At 41.2% G+C, this 25,454-nt stretch overlaps 1 protein-coding gene across 4 annotated transcripts in view; it reads right to left on the bottom strand.

Moving 5' to 3' along the window:
- kdm6ba (lysine (K)-specific demethylase 6B, a) overlaps nucleotides 1–25,454 on the bottom strand; it is a 98,175-nt gene that overhangs the window by 42,520 nt on the left and 30,201 nt on the right. For 2 of the 4 annotated variants that reach the window (XM_061959273.2, XM_061959267.2), the window contains exon 1: nucleotides 18,384–18,986. The exons of the other annotated variants lie outside the window; for them this stretch is intronic. The gene's annotated coding sequence lies outside the window, so the exon portion shown is untranslated. Of the gene's footprint in view, nucleotides 1–18,383; nucleotides 18,987–25,454 lie in introns of those variants that run through there. 4 annotated transcript variants of the gene reach the window in all.

The raw sequence follows: 25,454 nt of genomic DNA on the forward strand, positions 1-25,454 counted from the left end.
GCGTCCAAGAAGTTATGTGCTTCAGGCGACTGATTTGTAACTACGTCAGCATGTATAGCTCCTTAGGCAATGCAGCAGAACATGATTCCCAATACTGACTCCGTTCATACATACTCTTTTTTCACCTCATCCGTGACCTCATGAGGTCTGAAAAGGTCAACAGGTGTACACTGAAAGAGAGAAGCTGGACTTGAGCGCTCAGGAGGAAGTTCACTCATAATTTGTCTTCATTGTCTTCCTTTTATTTTCCTGCACCTGATGCAGCTGTCCACTACATCCTTTGAAAGTCTTTGACCTTTTACAGTCCAAGCACCGGTCCTCATTTTGAGGAGAGTTCCATCAATACCTTGATGGTTGGCATTGTGGCCTTTACAAGCTACCAATGTTGAGATTAAGCTTTCATATGGTATATTTGGGACTGCTTTCTTGCCTTTAATAAGTGCCTTGGTTTTGCCATCGCACATCAGGAGTTCAGTCTATGTAGACAATACATCTATTAAAAGTTGTGTTTTGAATTTCTGCAGCACTTTAAATTGAAAGGAAGAGATTTCTCCGTGAATATTGTCTTACTGACAATATCGTTTTGGTGTTGCCTTTTGCCTCCCACTTTGATTGAAAACATAAAGGTTTCTCTAAAGCAATTCATTTTTTTGAAACATGCTATTCTAATCTAATTACTCACCAATTTGGAAAGGCTGCTGAATCTGGTTTCTCAAGGTTATTCACTGCTTCACCAGCCATTTGGTGTTTTTCCAAATTAAGTCATCTCATTTAGTTGAAGTTGCGCTTTGACATGTTTGTATCATTGGGTTTCCTGTGAGTGTGGTTGCAAATGCCTTCCTCTGGAGGTTGTTTACACTTTCTCTGCCTTGTGTTATAACGTCTCCAGCTGACTTGTTGGGCCATTTTTCTAAAGGCCATTTAAGGAATTTGGGTCTATTTTGCCATGTGGAATTCTCTTAGCTCGATAGAGTACATCCCTTGTGATGTCAGCAAAGTTGAGATCCCCAGGTATCCCAATTTGAAGTGGTATTTCTTTTATAGCCTTGAATAGCTATAGTTACATTGTAACCTCTCAATCCTTGTGCAGCTCCGTGGACAATGTATTTTGTGTCTGATCCAAAATCGACCATTGTACTAAGTTTTTGGCCTTTTTTGTAGTCACCTCGAGCAATATGCAATGGACTGTTTAATTATCTTCAGTGTGGCTGATGTGTCCCCTTGTTAGGGATGCGTTTGTAAAAGTTTTCTATAGTTCTTTGCATTTTCAGTTGAAGCTCCATCCAAGATCCTTTATACTTCTGCATTTTTAGGTGACAAATTTGGCAAGGATTTTTATTTTTTTGCTGGTAAAATGTAATTTTCTCATTTTGCTTATATAACTCCCTCTCCCTTTTGTTGCACAGGTATGTTTTATCACAATGTTCATCGTGGCACCTAAATTTTTTCCACAGCAGTCTTTTTCTCGTGAAATTCATGTCCTTGAATTTCCTGCAGACGAAGATTTTGTCATCACGTCGATCATCACCACACATAATACATGCACTTTCAGTTGAGGTGGAGGCTTAGTGAATTATTGCTTCCACTCAATGGGGTAGTCTGGTTGCTTTGTTCAATGTGTGTTCAATTGTTTCAGGATGCTTAATCTTTTAGAGAAGTTAATTTTCCAAACTGGTTGCGTACAATAACATCGTTTTCGGGTTTATTTTGCAAACTTAGCCAATCCCTTGGGACAAGGTTGGGTATCTTAGTTTCCACTAATATCAAAATGAGTGGATTTTCTGCCACACCAGGATTTCCATCCATCCATCCATTTTCTACCACTTGTCCCTTTTGGGGTCGCAGGGGGTGCTGGAGCCTATCTCAGCTGCATTCGGGCGGAAGGCGGATTTCCCATCTCTGTTAATGCTACGAGAGTCAAATTTATTTATATTTATAATATGTTCGATGACCTGTCTCGGATTGTTACCCCTTCCAAAAGGTAATTCCTTCAAAATTTCAGTATGATGGTTGATTTATACTTGTCTTTATTCCCTAAAACTTGGACAATCTCTTCTCTGGTACTGTAGAAAGTTAGTCTCAGGTCTCCTATCATCTTCTTATCTATGCTGTCTGTAAGCTGTGCTTTCACTATTCGCCTGCTTCCTGTGGCTTTATTTGTCTTTGAAGGGACTCCCAATCTTTCTTCCATCTGTAGTAGTCTCTGTTGCAACCGTGGAAAACGGGTAGGCAGGTTGCTTTGACGTTTTACAGGATGGATTTCTGGTGGATGCATTGAGGTTCCTCCAGCAGGCAGTGTGTCACTTGTCTGTGAAAAGATTATCTGGGCTTCTATTAATTTCATTCTTTCTTCAGCCATTTTGACAACCTAGACTCTGTCCTTTAGTTCCTTTTGCAACCACACAAGAAACCAGTGCTCACAGACTGAGATGGCTTTGGTTGTGTTCTGCGCCAGTTCCTCCAAGATACGAAAACATAATTTGCTTAATTACGCAGTAGTAGGAGACTTGTTTTCAATATGAACACAATTGTATCAAATGTTTCTGAATCCCTTTCCAACGATTCTTTGAGAGTTTTTTGGTCTTTGTTTTCAAATGTTTGAGCTTCAAGGAGCCTATAGCTGTGGTCATGGCTTTCATCAAACAATTCATTATAGAGATGAATGAATTTAGTAAACTCTTTTATCAACTCTTGTTTCCTCAAACTGCTTGCCTTTCTACTGATAAGGTTGTATTGAATTTGTAATGGGTCTTTCATTTTAATGGTCATCAGTTTCTTTATGTCAGCAGTTTTGATATAGAAATATTTATGGATTTTGATCCATTATCCAATTACTGCTACGTTGGTTATCAATTGTCAAAGTTTTTTGGGACTTTTGTCCGCCTGCACTGGAAAAGGCTGAGAAAATCGTAGAGACGCTTTATCATCTCCAGTAGATTTTCTTGGGTTTATTTCACGCCTCAACTATTAGAGAAGCTTATCAGGTTACGGTAGGTTGATAACTTTAAAAAGAGCAGTAACATCAAAATGCTACTTACAGTAAACATTTAATGTTTAGTAAATAATATTTACATACAACTGTATCTTAAAACCAACAATAGTAATAATGTTATTACTATTGTTGGTTTTAAGATAGTTTTAAGATTTAAGACAAGTGGTCCCTCCAGTTTTCTCTCATTACAATTTCATTTCAGTAGTTTCCATTGTTTGTCGAATTGATCACTGTACAACTCCTTGTTTATTCATCTTATGCATGAAACATAGGTATTTCACACTTTGGTTATAAATAAAGTACATAACCATATTGGTATAGTCTTTGAAGATGAATCCACATTGTCCTTTGTTGTAGGAAACATTGTAATGTTAATGTTTTCCAAAAATATTGAATTTCCAACAGTTATGAATAAACAATGATCATGTATATACATGTAGCAATGGAATGAAACTCAACATGAAGAAGTAAAACTAGTGTTTCTTTTTCACAAAAATATTATGTATTACACATAAAAGTATGTTGAGTTAAAACTATTCTGACAAGTAAAAAATGGCCAAAAAGTTACTGAAGTAAGTAAAGCGCGTTACTACCCACTTCTGTAATTTGTAATAATACTTTAGAGTGAAACTGTATGTTAGCTGGCATTCCTTTTCCCCCACAATATTGTTTCAATCTTTTTAATATGTTTAATGGACAATATAGTCTCGAACCATTCTATTTAGAGTATGCAGTTGTATTATTAGTCTGTGACCTTGGTCACTTTATGTTGTGTTCTGTAAGTGCTTATAAGGTGCACTTAAGATCATGTGTGGGTGTATGTGTTGCAAGTCCTGTGCAAACATGCAATTGCACAATGCTATTTAACTCCAGTGTCACATAGCAATTAGGATGACTAAGACGGCCTTCTGTGTGAGTGTGTGTGTGTCGTGAACAGAGGATATTCGGTTTCCTCACCTCACAGAAGGTGAAAGTCAAAAATGAGCGTAAGCCAATTGACAAAGGCTTTGCTACGTGAGCCCGACATGGTGGCTTAAGCACAAAAACAATGTACTGTGTGGAAAATTAGCCGTAACTATTCTGATTAAAAGGTTCAACGAGACGTTGTGTTTCTTTATTTTATTTTGTGCGTACACAACATACACTCTTATTCAATGTGTTAATCTAGGACCAATATGTCTAGGTTTCAAGACTTCTCAAAGTTAATTCTTTGCTCTTCTACCCAGAAAATCTGTGATTAAAAAACAAACGCTTGCCAAATGGGAGTCACCATTGTAGCTGTCAAAGCCCTCTAAAACAACTTAAAAATCCTCCAAACGGTTGTGCACACGCTGCAAGCAAATATATATCTAATGTAGTGACAGACACGTTCATAACAATATGTAATATGTACAGAATTTACCTTATTTTGGTATTTAAAGTATTGTCGGAACTTCTTTCCTTCTCCGGAAACAAACGTGTGTGTGTGTGTGTGTGTGTGTGTTCTAATCATGGCCGCCTTGGTAACAGACGACTAAGACGACTTTTTGGACAAACAAGGATTCACACAGCCTTATCTTTTTGAACCTTGATATATGGAGGATGAACTACTGGTTATAGCAGAAAGCACGAAGAGTGAAACGTTGGAGCAGATAGAAGCCCAGAAAGTAAGGTCGGCATCACTTGATGCTGTAAAGTGAAACTTTGTGCCAAGATACGCCAACAGAAATGGTGTGCCTACCCAAAATAAACAGGAAAAAACTAGACCAAATAGACAACTGTCCATCCAGCGAGTCACTATTACGATAGGTACCGAATTTAGTACTTTTATAGGCACCGACCAAATTCCATCCGTACTACTGGGTATCGATAAACGCAAAACCAAACGGTGACATGTTTCGGTTCCTTTATTGCACATGCACGCTTCTGCTTGCACTACTCGTGCTGCTGCCGTTTCTTTTGCCATTTAGGGGTTATTTTCAAGTGTTTCCTAAGTGTATTATTTTATTCTGTGTTGTGTGACTGCAATAAGTTTGTTTTGGACTGACCACTATGGCAACTTCTGGACAACTTCTGGGCAACTTCTGGGCAACTTCTGTTAAACAGCTGCTTAGACTTAGACTTCCTTTATTGTCATTCAAATTTGAACTTTGCAGTACAGATAAGAATGAAATTGTGTTGCATTAGCTCATGGTAGTGCAGGATAAAAGAGCAATAAGGTGCTCAATCACAAGCGGGGACGAAGCTGCCACTGTTACTCTAAAACCACAAGGCTGCCCTGCCCTGCCCCTCTGTCAATGGGAGCAAGCCCACCGGCTGATCTGTCCGATGATGTGAAAATACAAGCAGCTCGGCTAGGGGAAGACAATAACGCAGAGGAGAAGGATGAGAGGGAATACGGCACCGTGGCAGCGAAGAGGAAACAACGCCGCTGCCTGCCACACACCGATGTCGATCGCTAAAGATAGCGGATGAGCAAAAACTGTTTAGAGTACAGGGAATCAAACGTGATGTGTTCATAGAAACATGGCTCCATAAAGATATAATGCAGACTCTTTCATTGAATTGGAGTCGCTTCTCTTTCATCCGAGCAGAGCTGTCAGTAAGCGTCGAATGGGCGCGGCCTGTCTTTGAATGTCAGCAGACACAGATACAGACTGTATTCACGGCCGATACAGAACTACTATGCCTGTCACTAAGACCCTTCTACCTCCCATAAGAGTTTTACAAGCGTTTTACAATGTGCTGTGATTTAACTTCTAGGAATTGCAAATGCATGCAAAGTCTAATGTCACGGACTCGCATGGCTGCAGTAGTTGTGAACCGAAGATGCAGAAGACAGGAGGATGACGTACAGGTAGGACAAGTATTTAATTAGATTTAACACAGGATGAGCAGTCATGCACAAAGCATGCAGCTAAAAGTCTGTGACCGAAATAATCCTGGAGCCCTGACGAACAGACGAGTCAGGCATTTACAGAAGCCAGCTGATTGACAACCACTACCAGGTGTGGCCAGGCTGCCAATCAGCAGCAGGTGAGGGGGAAAAGCGCTCAGGGAGACAAATAAAGATTTAACAATTAGGCAAAACTGTTATTTTCAGCTCATTGTTAACATCAAATTAAAAAAATTATATATATATTTTTTAAATATTAAGTACCAAAAACTGGTACCGTACGACACTGGTATCAATTCCCAGGCACCAGGAATCAGTTCAAATGCGAAGGGTGCCCATCCCTAGTCACTATAATATTAAACATGATACATGCAGCACACCATGCTTGTTATTACAACTACAGCTAGCTGTGTCCAAACGAAACAGGAAATGTGGGCTAATACTTAACTGATACTGTAATATGATTGTTCATGTTTTTCAGTCAGTACAGATTGGTGTCCTATCACATTGTATTTTGCATTACAAGCCCAAAAGCCATTTAGCTGTTGACGGGGTAGCGAGCTTACCTCTTGCCGTAGCTAGCGTACAGCTAATGCCGTAGCATGCCGTCGCAAAGCGATGTGTTACTACGCTAGAAAAAAAGTTCCTCTGTGTTTGCTCTTACAATAACAATGTCACTACAGTTTTGTTATTATACAGGTTACAGAACGTAAATGAAGTATTGTTGGCAGTGTTTGGATGCATTTTCAAAGTGATTTAGAGGCAGAATCAATTGATCCCATTAGCTGTTCACAATTGACATCATCTTTGGTTGTTTCATCTTCGAGAGCCCGCAGTAACTTCATTGCTACAACTCTGTGTTTCTGTTTAATCTTGTGCAGATGCTCCGCCATCATTATGTTCCTTTTGTTGCTGGTTAGCTAGTTACGGAGTCCACTTTCGCTCATCTTTGAAGATATTATCTTCCTCCCCTCTTGAGTTTCAGCACCAAAAATGTTATACAATTAGCTGTAACTGTTCTAATTAAAAGGTCCAACAAGACGTCTTGTTCTTTTGCTTTATTTTATTTTGTGCTCACAACATACACTCTTATTCAGTGTTAATCAACGAGAAATATGTCTAGTTTTCGAGACTTCTTAGAGCTACTTCTTTCCTCTCCTTCCCAGAAAATATGAATTAGCGACACCTGTGGCAAACCTATGTCACTACACTTAACAATGCAATTAAGCCAAAGAATGAATCAACATGGAAATTACTATATTAGCCACACATTAAACTAAATATACACAAAAAACATATATAACAGAATGTGCCCTAAGACAACAACATTGTGATGGATGTGGATGGGTGTGCACCATTCACAAAACTGTAGCCATGGAAATAGCCTTCATCTCTATGTGTGACAAAGCCATGTCTCTGTGTGTTTTCTGTGTATGTGTGTGTCCTTGACCAGCTGCACAGGGGAGAGGAAATGAGGCGGAACATAATCTTGTGCACACCTGTCTGTCTTTCTCTCTGGAGGAGCCTCAAACACACACAAATGCAGAAACTGCAGCTGTATAACACAGGGATGTAGGAGCGTGTTACTATATTTGTGCATGAATACAGTTTAATCTTCACTTCTAGGAGTGTGTTTGTGCTGCACGATGGGAGAATATTAAAAGGGATGTGTGGGGGGTTACTCCGGGACGCCAGAACCCAGTGACATGACACAGATGCACACTGCTGCTGTTCAAAGAGGCAGGAAAGAGATGAGGGGGTTGGGGTGGGAAGGGCTGTCGGCGTAATGGAGTGACCGGGATGAAGAAGAAAAAGAGGGAATGTGGGGTATAGGCGTGTGGCGGCACATTGCCTCTTAACTCCGCCTCTACATGGCGCTTAAGGGCTGTACATTAATCAAGCATTATGGAACATTATTTGAATTAAGGGTGCATTCAAAGAGCTTACGTCACCCAGACGCTAGTTTTCAGGGCTTGGCTGAGTGCTGGTGCCCGCTCACACACCCCAAGCAGCATATGAGGACCACATGGGCCCACACTAATTCTGGCTTTATTATGTGTGTCAAGAGGTCAAGTGCTGCTCTCTAGACACAACAGAAATACGGCGTGAACGCGAACCCAAAACTCACTGTGCAGAGATGTGTGTCAAAGGATGTATTTGTATTACCGGTATTTAGTAAGTGAAACATCATGCCTGAACACAAGCTTACACTCCTTCCGCATCCCACCACACGCACAAACTTATATTTCTTCCCATTGCAGAACTAAACACATTAACATACATAAATTCAAGCAGGCTATCAGTCCACCATCCCTCCTGCCTTCCTCTCGTCACACCTGCCAGGCCTACAGCAAGGTCACACACCTCAATTACCCTGCATGTGCAAACACACACATGCCCCCCCCCCCCACGCACACGCACACATACACACACACACACAAAGGGTGAGAGCATAGTAGCGACGGGAGATAAAAGAGGGAGGGAGGGGGGAGTGGAGCGAGTGCAGATTTCACGCTAGCCTGAACACTGGCTAACATGCGTCGCCATTGCTGACATTTTATTTATGATGTGCAATGTGGGGACCTGCCCTCTCTTCTCCTTCATCTCTTTATCCCTCAGCGTCACTTCAAAAATAATACCAATAACCCAAATGTTCCAATGAGCCACATATAATCAAAATGGCAATGTCGTATATTAAAAATGGAACCTTTTCGTGTGATAATGAGGCTTTGTCAGGATAATCGTCTCCAGAGGCAGTCAGTTATCTTGGCCCTTGGGCTAACATAAGCTACCAGATATCAATGCAAACATATGGTATATACACTGTATGTATAATTACACAAAGACACACACATGCATCCATTGATTTTTGGGATCTAAGCAATCAACACTGATCACACTGACCACCTTTACATGCGCTAAAACAGTATATTTTGAAAAATAATTGGGTCTCACCATTTTATTTTCTAAACTTCCATACTTGTATTTACATTTATCTGTGTACCTCCAAAACGCTGCGGGGCAATTTTTGTCATGTCCGCTGTGCAAGTTTTCTATCTCCAAGGAAGAAAATGCTGCACGCTAATGCTAAATATTACTTAACAGCTTTTTATGCCGCGTACATACTGTGTGTTTAAATTACATCTCCTCTGGTTCTTTTAGTTTGGTGCTCCTCAAAAATATAATAGTTGAGCTTCAAAGTAAAGGCTGTAAAAGTTTGGTTAGCATAAACAAAGAGTTGAATAATTAAAGTAAATTGATGACCATTAAAAAAACAACTTCCTGCTATGCAGTGAATTGTTTTTAACTCATGTCAATGACATCTAAATTGTTTAATATTTGAATTCCATTCTTACTTCTAGGGATGTCCAATAATATCGGCCGATAAATGCATTAAAATGTAATATCGGAAATGATCGGTATCGGGTTTTTTTTATCGGTATCGTTTTTTTATTTTTTTATTTTTTTTATTAAATCAACATAAAAAACACAAGATACACTTACAGTTAGTGCACCAACCCAAAAAAACTCCCTCCCCCATTTACACTCATTCACACAAAAGGGTTGTTTCTTTCTGTTAATAATATTCTGGTTCCTACATTATATATCAATATATATTAATACAGTCTGCAAGGGATACAGTCCGTAAGCACACATTATTGTGCATGCTGCTGATCCACTAATAGTACTAACCTTTAACAGTTAATTTTACTAATTTTCATTAATTACTAGTTTCTATGTAACTGTTTTTATGTTTTACTTTCTTTTTTATTCAAGAAAATGTTTTAATTTATCTTATTTTATTAATTTTTTTTAAAAGTACCTTATCTTCACCATACCTGGTTGTCCAAATTAGGCATAATAATGTGTTAATTCCACGACTGCATATATCGGTTGATATCGGTATCGGTTGATATCGATATCCGTAATTAAAGAGTTGGACAATATCGGAATATCGGATATCGGCAACAAGCCATTATCGGACATCCCTACTTACTTCACTAAAGAAAAATCTTCTTACTCACAGAGAAATCTATTGAATATTTTTAGAAACTTTATTTAGGGCAACAACAGGCAGGGAATACCTTTTCCTTTGAATACATTTGTATTGTTATTGATTACCTGTAACCAATGCAGATGACTTTCAGATTGTTTTCATTACATTTTGCTGCAACAACCAGCTCTGGAACATTCTGCCAGTTTATTCACATACTTCAATTATATTAGAAAATACTGACTTATACTACAGCCTCCTTGTTGGCGTAAACTAGAGATGTATCAAAGTGAAAATGTAATATCACGTTCTCGTCATTATTGCGGTATTTTTGAATGTCCTCAAAAAGTACGTAAACTATTTTGAACAAGTATTTTTTTATATATGACTCGAATAAATACACATTTGTTTGCATGGTTTTGTGTTTCTTATGCTTCTCGGATAATGTTTTACTCTTAGTATTTTATCGGTTTAATACAGTGCTTCTGAAATATTTTCTGTTACGCCCCCTGAGAAGAAGAAAATATTTTGCCCCCCCCCCCCCCCCCCCCACTCTTCATCATGCGTATAAATAGTATAATTTATCTATAAAATTGTTATAAGTATACCTCTGCATAACATTGTAAGCTTATTAACATTAAAGTAAACAATGCTTTTATTGTTTTAAATATTGGTTTGTACTGTAGCACTTTAAGATTTTTTTCAAGATTTATTTCAATAAAAGGTGCCTAACAAATAAAATCTATTATGTCTGGCCGGCTTTGTGGCATCCTACTTTGTTCAGTGGTCTCTGAATGCACCGCAAAAACATCTCCGTCCTGTATTCCTCTGAGTATAGAACGATCACTCTGTTCTAAGGCCCCGTTTACACTAAGCTTAGGATAAGGTTATCCAGGTTAAATACCACCTAACCTTATCTGTGTCCACACACAACGCAACCTGATACGCATGCGCGGGAAATGCGCACATCATAGTCACCTCCAGTGTTGCTTTGTGTGCAAGTTCTTAAATTTAACTTATCTGAACAATATCCAGTGTTGTGATATTCCAATTAACTGGAATCCAGTGAGCTGTGGGGCCCTATTGTAGTGAATCACATCTGAGCCATCATACATTAATCAAATCTTTAATAAACACGTGAAAGTACACAATGTGACAAAGAACATTTTACAACAATCAATCACGGGATCTAGATATCTGGTCAGGACACACCTCACTCTTTTGCCTTCACCTTCATTGTCCATTTGTTTTTGGTGACTTTATATACTGTGGACCTAGACCTTGAGTCCGTGACATACATGGCGGACAATAACTGATACAGTCTGCTTTGCCAGTCCAAAATAATTCGCTGTTTTCTGTAGTCTTCCCTCGACGGCCAGGTAATACAAAGAACACGCTACCTTTTTTTAATCACATCCACGGGAGCTCGCATTCTCGTTGTCTCTCCTTCGACAAATGGACGAAGTTTTTCGGTACGTAGAATCACAGCTGACCTGGACATTCGAAAGTTCTCTTGCCGTCTGTGAAGTGTTCTATCCGAAATAGCTGCAATCACTTTATCATTCAATTCATGTGTGATTTCCACAAGGGTCTGTACAGACGGAAAGAGAAACACGGGCATGTCTGGATGACTCGCCTTCATATTTCCAGTGGTTAGCTCCGAGTTACAAAACCGGTTGTTATGAAGCTGGCTGTGGCGCGTTCTTTCTGACGTCACTTCCTGTGTGGGGCGCGGTCTTTCTGGCGTCACTTCCTCTCCGAATTTAGTTTGTAAACAATCAATGAGTTCATACAGAGCTAAGAGCCAGAGATTCAAGATATACACGGCGCACTTACCCGCGTAAAAAATTATCCAAGGAGGGGTACCTTAAACGATAGTTTAGTGTGGCTGAAACGGGGCTAAGGCTAAATAATTATTTGTTTAAAGTGTTACCCGGCTTAGTGTAGACATAGCCTAAGAGAGCACATTTTGTAGGTTCAATGTGCACAATTGAATATCTTAGTTGCTCATACAGCAATGTGTTTGTATAAGTTTAGATTGGGGTATGTCGTTTCTTAATGCAGTAAGATGTTAATGTCTCTTGTTTTCATGTTACGAGCTAGCCCCAGTCCGTCCGTGTGTTTATCAAATTACGGTTTTCCCATAACAGAAATTTAAAACGGTAATACTAACCATCGGGAGTTTTGCAGCGGATTATCATTAATATCCTTTATCGTGAAAATTCTAAAACCCACCCTTAAGAAAGTCCAATGCAATCTAATTAAGGTGTTTACATGTTTTTTAACAACTGAATTCAACCAAATATACAGAATAATTCCGATTTTAGCGCATGCAAATATAGTGAGTGTGTTCTTGGAGTTTGGACAGCTGTACTTCAGCTCAGAAAAGAAGAGGACAAGAGATGGAGGGATGAAAGCGGGTAAAGAAATAAGAGATGGCTGCAAGCAGACACTGCAGGACTGCAGGGAGAAGACCAGGGAAGGAGAGGGAGGAGGGTGCAGACAGACAAGGAGGATATGGAGGGGCTCTACTCCACGAGACAGATCAAGTTACCAGTCTGGGGGTAGACATGTCTCTCTCACGCACGCACGCACGCACGCACGCACGCACGCACGCACGCACGCACACACACACACACACACACAGGTCAGAGTGCACACCCTGCCCTCCTGTCACTTGCTGAGATTCTCAGAAACATTCCATGCTAATTGTCGTCTGGTTACAAAACCTTTCAAACTCTGCTATTTCAAACGAACATACACAAAACAGTTTGAAAAATGTGCGCTTCTCACCAAGCAAAAGCAATTTGTGGTGTGGCTGTGCCGCTGAATTGATTTGAGCGTCACAAATTGTGTTGTCTTCAAAGTTATGCAAGCGAGCGGTGGGGTCAGGGTTCACTGTGCAACTGGGTTAAAGAGACAGTCGCTGGCAGGATGGGGCAGGCGTACAGGTGGAGGATCCCATTCAGGTTTATGCGTTAGTGTAAGCTGGTCATCTGCATTGATTGAACTCATTTGTCATGTTGTATTGTGAGCGTCTAGCAGCAAAGATGTGTGTAGCTGAGAAGGGAAGAGTGTGAAACCAACGAAACCAGTACAACCAGTGAGACAAGGTGAGGAAAACACCAACAGTGACACTGCCAACGCTACGATTTTTCATGTTGTGTCAAAAATGAAAAAAGATAACAATAGTGGTGTAAATCATAACACGCAATTCTTTGGCAATGACACATTGTTAAAGACACCACTGACCTTCATGACGCGCACACGCACACGCACACACACACACACACACACACACACACACACTCACACACACTCACACACGTTAGTCAGTCAACATGCAGTGTATACAACGTCACGACTTCTGCCAATCGCAAGTAATCCTGACCAGACAGAGACAACTGGAAGACACGATCCTGTTCAGATCAAATGTCACAGAAAGATGCCATGTGCACACTCAGCACAACACAACCTCACTTCTCTCTGCGCTTTCCTTCAGGGGATCGAATCGACCCAATAGCACTGGAAGTTGGTGAGCGTGGCCGTGACCTTGCCCCCGCGCCTTCTAGTCCATGCGCCTTCTTCCGGGCTAATTACATTAGCTGCCATTAGCAATTGGGCCAAAAGCTAATCTGTCACTGCGTAATTTAATTAAGCACACAAAGCTAATCCCGGCAAAATGCAGCGACTGTACAAGCGTATGTGCAGTATGTACTGTTTGGATCATAAAGGAACTGGCAGTAAGTCAAGAAAAAAGTACCAGAGTCGACCGTGTGTAAATCCACACAGTGCTGAACATTACATTACTGCATAAAAGGCCAGCTGGTTCCATACTTCATACAGTGTACTCAGATAGGAACACTGTGTACCCTCACCATGGTCACTTCATTAGAGACCCCAGCAAGTACACAAAGACTCCAATAATAGGTTGTATTCAGTCACATTACTTTTTCGGACCCGCTTCCTCCCGGTGAACGAACTGATGGTCAACCAAACCAACATGGCGACTGTGCAGCATACAGTGTGCGATCTGTGTACGCAAGGGACCAAGATCTTACCGCTCAAAGCAGATACGAGCAAAAAAATCAAACTATGCAAAAGACCCACACTTTGTATAAATAATATTTGTTGAATGATCTCAAGGATGTCATGGGTTGCGATGTCTCAAGGATGTCATGGGTTGCGATCCCAGACATGTCTAACTATCTAATGCTACAGACGCCATTCTACACGACAAAACAGATGAAAACGTGGAAAAGTATGGAGGTCTACAACTACTTTGTGTATGGCTGGGTCAAGGACTTTGGTATCAAGACTCTCCCAGATAAATCATGCATTGTTTTTGCTCAGTAAGGTTACATTTCATGATCTGACTTTGCGTCTTGCGAGGACCCGTCCCTGTCAACAAACCGCGAGTAGCACTCGATAGCCTTTATTTAATTTTTTCCATTATGTTAACCACTCAAAGATAATCAGAGACACCACTGAAGACCTGGTTGGTTACAAAAGGAGACAGAGAAGGAGTGTAAAAATGAATCCGTACAAACCAATAACCGATTTTAACTTTAGTGATCTGTTACATAATATGGCTGCTCTAATCTTGCGAGACTTCTGTGATGACATAATACGAGAGTACCGTTGTCGTTTGCGACCGACAACGACAGAGCAACATGGCAGACAGTAATTCTGATCGATTTACCAAAAGAACCAACCACAGGCCGATCGATTAAATCTTGTGCCTAAATCTAGACCACCACGGAACACACCACATGATGTACACCAATCAGATGCAAACCAGGGCATATCTTTGCGCCTTTATATTCCACACAAACTTCAGTGCAGTGTTGTCACCTTTCTCCCTAAATCTAGAATCTTTCTAACTACAGTATTTTTCGGATTATAAGTCGCAGTTATTTTCATAGTTTGGCCGGGGGTGCGACATATACTCCGGAGCGATTTATGTGTGAAATTATTAACACATTACCGTAAAATATCAAATAATATTATTTATCTCATTCGCGTAAGAGACGAAGCAAATGTCCGCAATCGTCACACACACGTCAGCAATCGTCACACATGTCAACCAATAAGAATTCGGCCTTGGTTGAGATGCAAATTTATATCGCTGTCACGCTTCAAATAAAAACAAACCTATCGTTCATGTCGATGAGCCAGTCAATAGATTTGGTTTCTTTGTTAATGTCAACTTTTCAGTCTTCTGATACTATAACAATGTAGTACAAATACAACTAATCAACAGAAGAAAATTGATTTACAGTTCTAATCATAATTTGCACATCTTTTCTTTTCTTTAAATTTATGTATTGCAATCCCTTGAAGTTGATAGTTCTATTTGCAAAAAAATGTATACAGTAACCACCTGTTTTGTATGTGTCCTTTTAAAAATAAAAACATGACATCGTTCTGACATGATACGTTTAATTTTCTTTTTACCATGCAAAGCTTCCATTTCCATCGAAATCGCATGGAATCATAATGTTTTAAAAAGTACCATTAGTGAATCGTGTCGTAACTCATGTATCGAGATGCATATCGGATCGCCATTTAAGGTAGAGCTGCACACCCCTACAGAGAACTGATCAGAGCTCACTGTAACTGCATGGGTAAGTTTTGGCCATGCTTCGTTGTTGTTGCATGTGTTTTTACGAGTACACGTGGTTTTCCTCCTATTTATCAAAATATAATTTTTGATCTCAACGTTGTGTATGCGCTGAACGCTTCATTTATGACTGTTATAAATAAATGATAAATGGGTTGTACTTGTATAGCGCTTTTCTACCTTCAAGGTACTCAAAGCGCTTTGACACTACTTCCACATTTACCCATTCACACACTGATGGAGGGAGCTGCCATGCAAGGCGCTAACCAGCACCCATCAGGAGCAAGGGTGAAGTGTCTTGCTCAGGACACAACGGACATGACGAGGTTGGTACTAGGTGGGGATTGAACCAGGGACCCTAGGGTCGCGCACTGTTGCCTTTGGTAAAAGCTTAACTCTTTTAGGTTTTGCTCACAGTTTCTTTCTTTTATTCAGACTCGTCAGGTTGGTGGTTCACAAAACCCTCGTAACAAAAACTCCAAAACAAGATCAAATACAAAAACATCAAGATAATACCTAAATGAGAAATTCTAAACGTTAAAAGTATATCAAACAAACCTTTAATGAAGGATCACTGCAATGTCGTGCGTTTCTCGTCATCACTTTGTAAAATACTGCCCACTTTCGCCATTATCGATTACCTCTCGAGCAACTCTGAAGAAGTGTTCATTCTTTTTGCAGTATGAACAGTCCCAACAGCCTAAAACAAGGCAAGCGCGGGACAATTTTCTTCGAGAAAGGCAAACTTCCGCCCAGAACACTTTGACAAGAGACGCTTGCTTGACTACCACTTCGAGCCGGGCGTCACGTCAGGTGAAGAGAACCTATAGTAATAAGAGGGTGAAAAATTGAGTGCATTCTTGTGGTTGTGGCTTTTTTGGTGTCATTAGGTAGTCCGGGTGTGCCTAATAATAAGGGCTTTCCCCAACTTCCTGAGCAAATGTACATGTATTTACATAAAGAGTAACATAACAGTGTAGGCAAGCAGTAGTAGACGGCGCAAGCCGTAGTAGACGGCGCCAGCCAGCCTCCCTCGCCTCCTTCATGGCTGTCTGCTCCTCACCCCCCCCCCAACACCACCACCCTCCTGCTTTTAAACACAAGGAATCAGATGGCCCCTCCCCCCTCTCTCTTTTTCTTCTCCATGCAGGCAGCACACTCAATCACCCCCTCCCCTTTCTCTCTCTCTCCATTCCAATGAATGCACAATCTCCCCCCTTTAGCTGTGAGGCGACGGCCCCCGTAGGCGAGGAGGGTTACAAGCAGCAACACACACGCACAGGAAAAAAAAACACACCCAGACATGTCACTTTGTGTGTGTGTGTGTGTGTGTGTGTGTGTGTGTGTGTGTGTGTGTGTGTGTGTGTGTGTGTGTACATCTGCAGAGGGAGAGGCAGGGGCGGAGCAGGAAGCGCTTCATAGGCCACTGTCATCACGTGCAAAAAATGCTGTCTGCAACAAATTTCTAATTTTGGGCAGACATGTCATTTTATAAACTAAACTCCACTCAACCCTATCTCCTTCCTAATCAATTCCAACGTATCGTAATTGAATTCAGTCATGCCAGTTCATGTAATAACAACATAATACATGCGACATGCAGATGAGATAGGCTCCAGCGACCCCGAAAGGGACAAGCGGTAGAAATGGATGGATGCAGTGCAAGTGTAAACATATTAGCTTAGCATTAGCGTCCAAATGGGGCGACCCTGGCCGAACCACACCTGGCACGCCACGACTGGATGACTGTGGCTGGACAGGAAGGAAGTGGTGTAAGAGGGGATCGAAAATGTGAGAAAAAAAGATGCTACATTTTCTCTCAGGAGATGGAGTAAGGAGGGGGGGGGGGGGGGGTAAATGGAATAGTGAAGATGTGTGCGCATGCGCAAGCCGGGTGCTCACGTGTGTGTGTGCGTGCGTGTGTACAGTATCAATTTACAGTAGTACGCGTGAGATGTCTTTCTTGAGAACGCTTTTATTTCTAGGACTTAAAGCCACACATGAATACACGCACACTGATCATTACGTGCAGGCAGACACCACAAACAAGTGTTGTGTTCCTCACACGCTCACATAAAAGGGGGGTACACAATCTGGCACACACACACACACACATGCGCACACAGACACACACACAAGGGCTACTTTTAGATGCTGATAAAACAGTGCTAACCGCAGACCGGACTAGTGTGATCAGGACCACAACAAACCGGAGTTAGTCACACACACACACACACACACACACACACACACACACACACACACACACACACACACACACACACACACACACACAGAGAGAGAGAGAGACAGTTTACGAAGGCTCGTTAGGTTGCAAGGTGAAGCAAGTAAGCGTGTCACGAGCACCATGAACGTACATGACCTGAAAGGAAGCGAGCGAGGTGCAGGAGAAGAATCCTTTGTGCAAACCTGGCTGAGCGAGCATGGATGAAAGGAGGAGGGGAAAAAAAGATAGAAAGCTGTCAAAATGAGCTGGTGAAAAGTCAAACCGGGTCACCTAATCCTGGTGTGTGGCATCCAACACTCCTTTTAGCAGCAAACTTGACTCCTTTGTTGGCCTTTTAAACCAGCTCTCAAATTCCTGCTGTTCACCAGACAGTCATGACAATTCCAACACAACAAGGCTGCTTTCTGGAGTCTTTCACATGCGAAACTTTAGGACACCCTGTGACATAAACGTTCTGTCCCGTCCACAAAGACACACACTTACACACACACACGCACGCACACAAACCCAGCTGGAGCACACAAGCTCCCTTTGTGCTGCATTCCTTCCTGCCTGCTAGCTGTTAGCTTAGCTTCCACTCCATCTGCCACACAACAACTTTCCCCTTCGCTTTTGTCTGAGGGGCCGGCCGGCGAGGAAGGCTTGTCTTACCGTGCTCGGACAGGACACCGGGTAACGAGAGGGGAGAAGGACTCTGGTGTGGGATCCCAAAAAAAGAATCCAAAAGAGGCCTGTCCGATCCAGCGGCAGTCAGATCAGCAGATTCCCAGCAGCTCAGCGGCGTTCCTGCTGCCTGCCTGCACTCCCAGCTTTGTGTGCTGTGTTTTCCCTTTAAATTGCTCCGGCTGCCTGCCCCCACCACCTCGCCTCACACACACACTCTGCTAGAGCCAATGCACTAAACAACCTCCACTCCCAGATACAATTCTAAATGTAAGGAGCAGTTGTGAAAAAATATTTTGGGCTGTTTGCAGGGAAAAAGCCAAACAAACAAACCTTTGTCCTGTTGTAAAATACAATTTAAAAAAAGGATAACAAGAGTGTGTAGACTTGTTTGGAATCTTTTTTCCCCCTCTTGTGTGTTTTCTCCTGCTCACACTCTCTCTATATTCTGTCTCGCTTTATCACCACTCAGTAGTCAAACAAAGAAAGGAAAGGAACACAGAGCTCACACACACGAGCCCAAACATACACACACACATACACATGCACACACACACATACAGAGGCTTGGAGCCCAACCCCCCAGCCTCTGATTTTTTTCCCCTCCCTGCCTTTCTCTAAACAGCACACACACGCAAACACACACTAGAACCCCCCACCCTCTCTCCACCTTCACATCCCTCTCTCAGCCTGATCTGGCCTCGTTCTTATTCGTCTCCTCCCTCCCACCGCCACTACACACTCCCCCCTACACCCCTTGTGTGTCAAACAGATGGGATTGTAGCGCAAACTGAGACTTGGTGTTCACACTCCACCTCCACGCCTCGTGCACACGCCTGGTGTGCCGCTTTGACCCGGTGTCCGCACAGCAAGTCTAAATGAATGTCCTACATGACATGACATCACTTTAAAGACCTGGTCTACATATTCTATTTTTAGTACAGTGTGCCCACACTGGAACAGGAAGTGCCTTTGACCATGTGACAAAGACTGCTTCTTTATCATGTATTGAACGGTACAAAATGTGCTAGTGACAAACCACAGCGGAGTAAGCTGGCGATATAACGTTCCCTGTAAAGCACTTACACATGCAGAGTGGCGGCCACGTGCGGATGGATGGAAGCTGGAATTCCAGAGCATGGAGAAAGAGCCAAGAGAGAAGGAGAAGAAGGGTGATGGGATGGAAAATATAGCTTGGAGCGACTGCAGCATGCACTCTCACGCACTGTCAGGAGGAAATATAGGTGCTCCGACTGCACCCAGTGACTCCTGTACGACTCCCCCCTCCCTACGCACACACACACACACACACACCAGCACCACTCCCTCCTGCTCCTTATGAGGCAGCCAGGGTACCTGAACACTTCCAGACAGCGCTAACCGATCAAAAACATGCACCAGCTGTGGTGGCTGATGCTGCACACTGACTGTGCACATGCAGATATTTACTGTACACAAGCTATTGTGTGAATGTGAGTGTGAATGTTGTCTCTCTATCTGTGTTGGCCCTGCAATGAGGTGGTGACTTGTCCAGGGTGTACTCCGCCTTCCGCCCGAATGCAGCTGAGATAGGCTCCAGCACCCCCCGCGACACCAAAAGGGACAAGCGGTAGAAAATGGATGGAAGCGGTAGAAAATGGATGGATGGATGACAAACACACACAGACACACACACACACACACACACATGCACACTTATGACTAGTGGTGCAACGATTTGTTATAACGATCCATTTCGATTCAGAATTTGTGGTTGCCGAAATGATTCTAGGATGACATGATTTTTTTTAAACGATACAATCCGAAACAACTTTTTTGCAACAACAACAAAAAATCAACCAGCGTTTCCTATATTGTTATTGTTATTTCTTGTAAGGGAATTAAGTACAAATGAATTGTGGATACAAACAAGCAAGTAAACAACAATAAGGGTTTGAAAGTGTGACATGGAAACGCAATGCATTGTGGTTCTTGCTGGTTTCTGCCTAGCTTATTTAAAAGGCAAGACTCTGTCCTGAAGTTGCGTTCTTTTCTTCAACAACTTCAAAACAGCGCAAATATTCGACATAACTAACTGCCACAATGGTTGTCCTGATCACTTAAAGAAAAAATAATACTTTTGTGAGATTTGTCTTTTTCCAGCGTTGAAGCAAGTGAGTGAGTTAGTGAGTTAATAAAGAGTTGATGAATAGCAGTTGTGAGATGCTAAAACATCACTTTTAATGGCAATACCTGGTATATGTTGGTGTGTTAACGGCATTTTCACACTGGTAAGTTTGAATCAAAGCCTTTTTTTTCCTGTTGCACACGTAGCATTTAGTAGGCTATTAGCTTTAGTTGCTAAGCTAAGCTAGCTGTGGGTTATAAATGATAAATGGGTTGTACTTGTATAGCGCTTTTCTACCTTCAAGGTACTCAAAGCGCTTTGACACTACTTCCACATTTACCCATTCACACACACATTCACACACTGATGGCGGGAGCTGCCATGCAAGGCGCTAACCAGCAGCCATCAGGAGCAAGGGTGAAGTGTCTTGCTCAGGACACAACGGACATGACGAGGTTGGTACTAGGTGGGGATTGAACCAGGGACCCTCGGGTTGCGCACGGCCACTCTCCTAATGCGCCACGCCGTCCCCTTATGAACAACGTACAGTATTTGGGTAAAAAGCAATACCTCTATTCATAGACCAATAACTGAGAGGACGTGTAATATTTCCCACATTAATGCACGTTGTATTTCAGACTTAAACTATATTTAGTTTGAAACACATTTCTCCAGGAGTCCTGTTGACTATCTGAAAGGACGACAGCTCTTTCTGATGTAAAATTCAGAGGTCTTGCAAAGACTTAGGCTATGTCTACACTAAATCGTTTAACCCCTTAAATAATTATTTAGCCTAAACCCCGTTTCAGCCACACTAAATCAGCGTTTAAGGTCCTCCTTCTGGGACAAATTTTTACAGGGGTAAGTCAGCCGTGTAATTCTGGCACTTAGCTCTGTATGGACTCATTGATCGTTTACAAAGTGAGTTCGGAGGGGAAGTGACGCCAGAAAGACCTTGCCCACACAGGAAGTGACGTCAGAAAGAACACGCCACAGCCAGCTTCATGATAAAGCGGTTTCGTAGCTCGGAGCTAACCAATGGAAATATGAAAGCTAGTCATCCAGACATGACCGTGTTTCTCCTTCTTCTACATGTACAGACGCTTGTGGAAATCACACATGAATACCTTAAGAGAAAGTGATTGCAGCTATTTGGGATATAACACTTCTCAGACGGCAAGATAACTTTCCAATGTCCGGCCGGGTCAGCTGTGGTGCTACTTAGCAAAAAACTTTGTCCATTTGTCAAAGGAGAGACAACAAGAATGCGAGCTCCCGTGGATGTGATAAAAAAGATAGCGTGTGCTTTGTATTACCTGGCCGTCGAGGAAAACGGCGAATGCATTTGGACTGGCAAAGCAGACTGTATCAGTTATTGTCCGCCATTTATGTCGCGGACTCGACGTCTCGGTCCAGGTATATAAAGTCACCAAAAACGAATGGACAATGAAGGTGAAGGCAAAAGAGTGAGGAATGTCCTGACCAGATATCTAGATCCCTAGTTTGATTGATGTAAAATGTTCTTGATCACATTGTTTACGTGTCTAATAAAGATTTGATTAATTTATGATGGCTCAGGTGTGTTTCACTACAATAGGGCCCCACAGCCCACTGGATTCCAGTTAATTGAAATACCACAACACTGGATATTGTTCACAGAAGTTACATTTAAGAACTTGCACACAAAGCAACACTGGAGATGACTATGACGTGTGCATTTTCCGCGCATGCGTAGTAGGTCGCGTTGCGCTGGCGGACGGAGGGGGGCGGGGGTCTTAAACGGTGGCAGTGTTGTGTGTGGACACGGATAAGGTGAGGTGTGATATACCCTAGATAACCTTATCCGGCTTAGTGTAAACGGGGCCTAAAGTTGGTTTGTTTGAGAACCTTCACTGACTTAGCATTCCGAAATGTTTCACTTGTATAAAAACTGACTCCGTTGACGATCGAGACACATGACACGTTCGGCAGCTTGCTTATTTTTTTAAAGTACTAGTGGAATGGAAAAACAAGTTGACTTTATATGCTTAATTGTGTTTCATTGTATCCAATAAACCACATCCAATTGTATTTACAATCTGCAAAGAATGTAAAGATACCATCTAAACATCACAAAATGTCACAAATTCAGTCAGCCATTTTGAATAATACGCTCCGAACGTCTTCGGTAATTTCCGTAGATTGACGTCACTGTAGTAACACTACTGCATTTTCAACATTTTCAATAAAATGACAGTAACCAACATTTACCTGCAACTTCTGCTGTAAAATAATACAATATTAATATCAAAAATATAGTGCAACCAACATCTCTTCAGGCTGAATAGACAATACATGTACTTGCTACTTTTACTGTGTTTTTTTTTCAACAGAAATCATACGAAAATAAATTAATATTAAAAATAAATGCAACCAAATCTCTTTATGTTAAATGAGCAGTGGTTTGACCTGCTACTACTCTCATTTTAGTAAACACCTACAATAGTAGAGAAAAGTCACGAAAAAGGCAGATGTCACAACAGAACAACATGAGGCCACAACACAACAAATTGCAAAGGACACCAAAAAATACAAATGCCACAACCCAACGACATAGAGCCTTAACAATACAACACAATACAAAGATGGAACGGAAGTGACAGCAGACAAGTTTCGGCGACTCACTCCCTGAGACAGAAAGTTGAAATGTAATGAACAAAGTTGGAAAAGTAAGTCTAGTGGGACCACTTTTTCAGTCATAAATACCTGTTTTACTGTTTTAATAATACTAATATACTATGTTCAGGCAGTCATTCCGTCCCCATAACTTGCTCCCGTGTCACTTCCATCGTTTCCGTTGCGTCCTTTGTGGCTTAAAGTTGTGTTGCGGCTTTATATTATTGTGTTGTGGCGCTTGTATTTGTTCTGGCTATTGCAATCGTGTTGTAGCTGAAAGTTGTTGTGTCACAAGTTATGATATTGTCTTGTCACCTTTTCATTTTTTGTGACCTTTCTCAGCCACTGTAACTATTCCCCATTCTTGATGAACAACCTTTAACGTCCTCATCAATAAAAGTGTTAAACTTCATATAAAGTCTGTCATTCTTAAATCTAATGTTTTCCTTTTCTAGTATCGATAAAATTGATCTATCTTCCAAAATGAAAACTTGCCAAGCACAAATCAATGTAGTTGAATCTAAGAACTATAAATCGATATATCGTTACACCTCTACTTATGATGCAGTGTGGACAACGCTGATGTTCTTTGAAGGACCCGTTTTCCCTTATTTTAAATAAGATTTAGAGATATAACAATAGTGTTTTGGAAATGTGTTGTCTAAAATGTAGCCATGATGCTGACATGTAGGCAGTTTAAAAGTGCTAGTAAGCCCTACCCACTGTTTTTTGTGTCTGTTGCTTTAATGCTAATGAGCTGTGTCTCCAAGAAGCGCCATTGTGTACTTTGGCCACTTTTTTTACCAAATACACTGTAACTCTGCACTTTTCCAACAACATAGACACCATTTATCACATACCATACGTAACATTTAGGAGTAAGCAAACGTCAATGTTAGCAGCATTAGCATACAGTAGCTATCAGAGCTACAATGCTAACATTACAGTCACCGTCTTACAGCAGCATCATGCCAGCTTAGCCTTTGGCGCAAAATGAACACAGGCAACACTTTTTTGGAATCTACTGTTAAATAAGAGCCGCTTACTGCAGAAATAAATAAGTCAGCCCTTCTCCTATTCCGTTCAATTAGGGTCACGCTCCACCCTCTTAGAAGGCCAAGTCATGTGACCATTTTCTATATAACCCCATATCACAACAGAATCATTCAAGGATACATTCCCTATCGGACAGGTATATTGTTTTTACAATACACAAAAATAAGTAGTCGTATCCATTTCATTAAATGTATCTTATTTATACAACAGCATGTCGATTCTGTCTCTACACCTCCTTTTATCAACCATTTTCACTTCCTGTCAGCGTTATGCTCAGCTGTCCCAATAATTTTGTCAATATGAAAAGCTAATGAATGAGCAGAGAGCAAGCGAGGATTAGTACGCAGGAACAGGCGTTCCTTGTGATATACCTTCAACAACTCACTTTATTCGCCTTCGCTCCTTTAAACTACGTGAAGAAGAGGTTTGGGGGAAAGGGGGTTCGAGGAGGAGGTGATTAATTGCCAATTAATGTTTAACGAGCTACAGCTGTGCTCAATTAACACTGGTTTAGAGAACAGTCTCTCCAGACTCTACAATCACAGCTTCACCAGAAGTGAGGAGCTGGTGCTAAGAGATTCAAATATTGTAAATAACTAAGAATACACGTAAGGAATACATGTACAGTTGTAACTCAACTTTTACTTTTGAGTATTTTGAGATACGAGCGGTCATTAAGTTGCGAGCATAAATTTGATAAACAATATATATATATATATATATATATATATATATATATATATATATATATATATATATATATATATATATGTTTATCTTTTCCCCTTTTATTTACAAAGCATATATGTTTATATGTGACAAGGACAAGACAATTATAAAAACATAAAAAGTATTGTTAATAGCAGCCCTTATTTTCTAGTGTGTATTCTAGGGTCATGTCTAAACATGAAATTAAAGATGGTATCTTTAAATTTCTCAATGTCTGCGAGACTGCTGACGGTGCTCGGGTCTTGAACAACAACTCTGTTAGGCTCATTTGGTGTGTTTTTCTTTTAAATTGTTCATGATTTGGAGGTAACGTAAACTTTGTCACATTTTAACACCGTTTCTGTACTATTCTTCATGTTGTGTCTCCAAGGGATTGAAAATAAACGTGTTCAAGTCGCTAGGAACGACTCATTGGCGGCAAGTTTTGCAGATTAGCCTAGCGTTGTTGGGTCGATGTCTGACTTTTTATTTATCCAAACAAAAGAGTTCATCTTTATTCTTTTTTCAACACA

Source organism: Nerophis lumbriciformis, linkage group LG05 (genome assembly GCF_033978685.3).
Source record: "Nerophis lumbriciformis linkage group LG05, RoL_Nlum_v2.1, whole genome shotgun sequence".
NCBI classification, from domain to species: Eukaryota; Metazoa; Chordata; class Actinopteri; order Syngnathiformes; family Syngnathidae; genus Nerophis; species Nerophis lumbriciformis.